We start from the raw sequence: 5,992 nt of genomic DNA, 5'->3' as shown, positions 1-5,992 counted from the left end.
CAGCTCATAAAACAGAGGAAAGGGTCCTGAAAGATATTGTTAATAGAAACGTTATCCCTACAGACAAAAATCAGAGGATACAACTGACGATTTACTATAAAACCAGAAAAACGGCCAGCCTACTCATGAGAAACTCTCCAGACACGAAACAGAACGCTTTAAAAGAGACTAACGTCGTCTATGCCTTCAAATGCCCACTTGGGGACTGTAAGCTCCAAAAAACCCAGTATATAGGCCAGACAACAACATCTCTTTCTAGGCGTTTAACGATGCATAAACAACAGGGCTCCATTAAGGAACATATAATCTCTTCCCATAACCAAACCATCGCCAGAGAAATCCTAGTAAACAACACAGAAATCATCGATAGATACAGCGATAGCAGGCGGCTCGACGTTTGCGAGGCACTACACATCAAGAAGTCAACACCAGCAATCAACAGCCAATTATTGCACAACTATATTCTACCCACCTCAAGACTCCGCTCCAATATAGAAGCATCAAGAAATATGGACCAATAGGCTTTCTACAAACACTTCTATTCAATATCCATTGTTTCGTGTTCTGTCTTGTGTTGATACTTTTAATACCCTATTAATATCCTCTAATGCCACATCATCCTTCCCACCTTACTCAAATGTAATGCCACATCACCCTTCCCACCTCACTCAAATGTAGATATAAAATCAGGGAAACGCAAGTTCTAATCAGTTGTGTATTTGTGAAGTCTTTGAAAATGTAATAAGTTTTACGAAACGCGCCCGTGTCGCGTCAGACTAGAAATAAAAATGAATTTTGGAGAAGTGATTTTTGATTTACCTCCAACAGTGAAGCATAATGTACGAAAGATTGAGAAAATTCGTGTTAGAATTATTAATCTTACTTTTTCGGTCATATTTAATAAAATATGTCTACAGGAAAGACTGCTACCAAAATATACTAATATATATATATATATATATATATGCGAACAAGCCTGAATGGTCCCCAGGACTATATGCAACTGAAAATTCACACCCCAGAAGTGACTCGAACCCATACTGCCAGAAGCAACGCAACTTTGTGTTCCTCACGTGTGCCCCAAAGAATGGGGTGATTTGATAAAATGCTATGCCCAAGATTACCATCCGAGTGCCAGCGGGGAAGTGGTTCAAATAGCTTCGGCTATCACTTCCTTATGTCCGGTCGTGATGGTCAAGCGGATTAAGGCGTCCTGTACATACCAGTTGTTTTGCTCCTGGCAGTATGGGTTCGAGTCACTTCTGGGGTGTGAGTTTTCAGTTATTTATACTTATAAAATATATTTTATTATAAATTATTATAAAAATTATTATATATTATAAATTATATATTATAAAAGTTATTATAAAAATATATTGTTATTCACAATATATATATATATATATATATATATATATATATATATATATATATATATATATATATATATATATATATATGTCGTACCTAGTAGCCAGAACGCACTGTTTGGCCTACTATGCAAGGCCCGATTTGCCTAATAAGCCAAGTTTTCCTGAATTAATATATTTTCTCTAATTTTTTTCTTATGAAATGATAAAGCTACCAATTTCATTATGTATGAGGTCAATATTTTTTTTATTGGAGTTAAAATCAACGTAGATATATGACCGAACCTAACCAACCCTACCTAATCTAACCTAACCTATCTTTATAGGTTAGGTTAGGTAGCCGAAAAAGTTAGGTTAGGTTAGGTTAGGTAGTCGAAAAACAATTAATTCATGAAAACTTGGCTTATTAGGCAAATCGGGCCTTGCATAGTAGGCTGAGAAGTGCGTTTTGGCTACTAGGTACGACATATATATATATATATATGTATATATATATATATATATATATATATATATATATATATATATATATATATATATATATATATATATATATATATATATATATATATATATATATATATATATATATATATATATATATATATATATATATATATATATATGGTGAATAACAATATATTTTAACGAAAGTAATCTGTATATAAGATCCAGTAAAGTTTTGTTGACTATTTTCCAACTGCAGATCCAGTCCAAATCTCGGTAACTCACAGTGGTTGTATGATTGTGTGTGAGCCTCAGGTGTTACTGCACCTTGTTAAGGCAGCTTACCTCAACCTCACTGCGCCTCTGATAACCCACTTGTCCGGGCTAAAGCCACAAGCCTACTGTATCACTTCTAAATAACACCAGCGGAGGGCTGAGGATCACGAGCAGATACAGATCAAAGTCCCTATATGCTTGTGTCAGCTGCTACTCTGATTGTGTTCACACCCCCACTCTTGTCTCGGGTCTTAGACTGTGCTTAACCCCACCATCCTCAGCTCACTCTTTGCGTATACTCAATCTCCCAACTTTTATCTCAGCTTTCTGTCCTCACCTGCTCGCTCTCTATCCTTTTCTCAGCTGAATAAGACAAGTTTATCACGGAACATGCACATACCTCATTCTGATGGATGAAAAGCAGGATAAATGTATGAGTTCCGGGTTCTCTTAAGACTTGTGTCAGTGGATGGAGAGAAGGAGGGTGTAGTGGAGGAACAAGACAGGTGGGCAGCGGGAAGGAAAGGGAGCTATTTAAAAATGAGGATGAGAGGAATGGATAGGTAGAGCTACACATGCTTCCAAAGTCACGATATCACTTCCAGTCATACACTCGCTTACTCTCCCAGTCACACACTCACTCCCTCTCCAGTCATACACACACACTCTGCCTTTCCCAGTCACATACACACACCCCCTCTCCCAGTCACACACTCACTCCCTCTCCAGTCACACACGCACACACACTGCCTTTCTCAGTCATACACTCACCCCCTCTCTAGTCATACACTCACCCCCTCTCTAGTCATACACTCACCCCCTCTCATAGTTATACAAACACCCCTTCAACCAGCCATTCACTCACACTTGCTCCGTCCGTCATTCACTCACTCCCTTACGTTAAAGAGCCACTAATGAGTTACAATGATGCCAGAAAGATCTTATTCATCGTAAGAATCGTAAAGAAATAGAATGAATATGATGTAGACGAAGACGAATCTTGTTCACATTATAATTTTGTATTGTATATATAATAAGAAAAACGAATGAACAGATGCATTCCTTTAGATATAATAATCTTTAGCCCATCCTCTTGTTTAGATAGCACTTATTGTAGCGATATTGACCAGGTCATCTTAGCTGATATGTCGATAGAAAGTATATTAGTGAAGCTGAAGTGTAGGAAAGCTGTAGGTTTTGATAAAATATATATATACAAGCTATTCAATGTACATAAATTAATGAATGGAGTGGGAGAGTAGAATTTTTCAGAAGGCCACGACAATGTGGAACTGTGTCCTATGATTGTATGACTGATTGTAGCACTGTTATTTATAAAAGAAAATGAAGCAAGAGCAAGAATTATCGAGGAATTTCTAAAGTGTCTCAAGTGCTTAACGTATATAGTAAAATAGCGACCGAAAGCGTACATGAAACACTGGGAAACTGACCAGTGATTATTGTAGCACACAGACAAGGGATGTGTGAACGTTTAGCGGTGGACACCACAAACATTTTCTAACACAGACACGGTCATTCAATAATCCAATGCTAACCAGCATATAAACATTTGTTCTGTCTTCTGTGGACAGGGTTTGAGGTATGTTATCCATGGTGCAATGAATGTACGAGGAAGTGTGATCGTCCTATTAAAGAGTGTGTTGGAATGTGGTCGTCGTGGCGGAGTGTGGTCGTCATGGTGGTGTGTGGAGGACTTTGGTCGTTATTGTGGTGGAGTGTGGGGGAGTGTCGGCGTCCTGTGTAGAGTCAGAGTATCCTGAAGCGGCACGGAAAAGCTATAGGATCACAGATCTGGACTTTAAAGATATGAACAGCCCAATTTACCTCGAGAGGCGAAAGGAGGCTTTCTGTAATATAGTACATCAACCTAAGCCCAGATTTGTTTCCGAAAGTCATTTATACGTCTGTGTTATGCTCCATGCAGCAATGTTATATATATATATATATGTATATATATATATATATATATATATATATATATATATATATATATATATATATATATATATATATATATATATATATATATATATATATGGCACAACTCTCCTAAACACGCGAGTGAAGTATACAACTTTAGAAACCCTTTCCCACCAGGAGACTCGAACCCTAGCCAGCACAGAAGCCTTCCAGCAACTGGCATAACAGGCACGCCTTAACCCACTCCACCACCTGCTCAGACCCTTAAAAGAGATGGTAATTTCGGAGTATTTAACACTCCAAAGACCACCACCTCCCAAGAGCACTAGAGCAAGTGAGGGGTCATTTTTACGTTTTTTCCTCAAGTCCCTGTTAATATGAGAGAACACTGTGTCTATGCTTAAGGCACAACTCTCCTAAACACGAGAGTGAAGTATACAACTTTAGAATCACTTTCCCACCAGGAGACTCGAACCTTAGCCAGCACAGAAGCCTTCCAGCAACTGGCATAACAGGTACGCCTTAACCCACTCCACCACCTGCTCAGACCCTTAAAAGAGATGGTAATTTCGGAGTATTTAACACTCCAAAGACCACCACCTCCCAAGAGCCCTAGAGCAAGTGAGGGGTTATTTTTACGTTTTTTCATCAAGTCCCTGTTAATATGGGAGAACACTGTGTCTATGCTTAAGGCACAACTCTCCTAAACACGAGAGTGAAGTATACAACTTTAGAAACACTTTCCCACCAGGAGACTCGAACCCTAGCCAGCACAGAAGCCTTCCAGCAACTGGCATAACAGGTACGCCTGTGCATAGACACAGTGTTCTCCCATATTAACAGGGACTTGATGAAAAAACGTAAAAATGACCCCTCACTTGCTCTAGTGCTCTTGGGAGGTGGTGGTCTTTGGAGTGTTAAATACTCCGAAATTACCATCTCTTTTAAGGGTCTGAGCAGGTGGTGGAGTGGGTTAAGGCGTACCTGTTATGCCAGTTGCTGGAAGGCTTCTGTGCTGGATAGGGTTCGAGTCTCCTGGTGGGAAAGTGTTTCTAAAGTTGTATACTTCACTCTCGTGTTTAGGAGAGTTGTGCCTTAAGCATAGACACAGTGTTCTCCCATATTAACAGGGACTTGATGAAAAAACGTAAAAATGACCCCTCACTTGCTCTAGTGCTCTTGGGAGGTGGTGGTCTTTGGAGTGTTAAATACTCCGAAATTACCATCTCTTTTAAGGGTCTGAGCAGGTGGTGGAGTGGGTTAAGGCGTACCTGTTATGCCAGTTGCTGGAAGGCTTCTGTGCTGGCTAGGGTTTGAGTCTCCTGGTGGGAAAGTGTTTCTAAAGTTGTATACTTCACTCTCGTGTTTAGGAGAGTTGTGCCTTAAGCATAGACAGAGTGTTCTCCCATATTAACAGGGACTTGATGAAAAAACGTAAAAATGACCCCTCACTTGCTCTAGTGCTCTTGGGAGGTGGTGGTCTTTGGAGTGTTAAATACTCCGAAATTACCATCTCTTTTAAGGGTCTGAGCAGGTGGTGGAGTGGGTTAAGGCGTACCTGTTATGCCAGTTGCTGGAAGGCTTCTGTGCTGGCTAGGGTTCGAGTCTCCTGGTGGGAAAGTGTTTCTAAAGTTGTATACTTCACTCTCGTGTTTAGGAGAGTTGTGCCTTAAGCATAGACAGAGTGTTCTCCCATATTAACAGGGACTTGATGAAAAAACGTAAAAATGACCCCTCACTTGCTCTAGTGCTCTTGGGAGGTGGTGGTCTTTGGAGTGTTAAATACTCCGAAATTACCATCTCTTTTAAGGGTCTGAGCAGGTGGTGGAGTGGGTTAAGGCGTACCTGTTATGCCAGTTGCTGGAAGGCTTCTGTGCTGGCTAGGGTTCGAGTCTCCTGGTGGGAAAGTGTTTCTAAAGTTGTATATATATATATATATATATATATATATATATATA

The sequence above is a fragment of the Procambarus clarkii genome, chromosome 31 (genome assembly GCF_040958095.1).
Source record: "Procambarus clarkii isolate CNS0578487 chromosome 31, FALCON_Pclarkii_2.0, whole genome shotgun sequence".
Classification (NCBI taxonomy): Eukaryota; Metazoa; Arthropoda; class Malacostraca; order Decapoda; family Cambaridae; genus Procambarus; species Procambarus clarkii.
The sequence above is the reverse complement of the archived record's forward strand: the minus strand, read 5'-3'. Positions refer to the sequence as shown.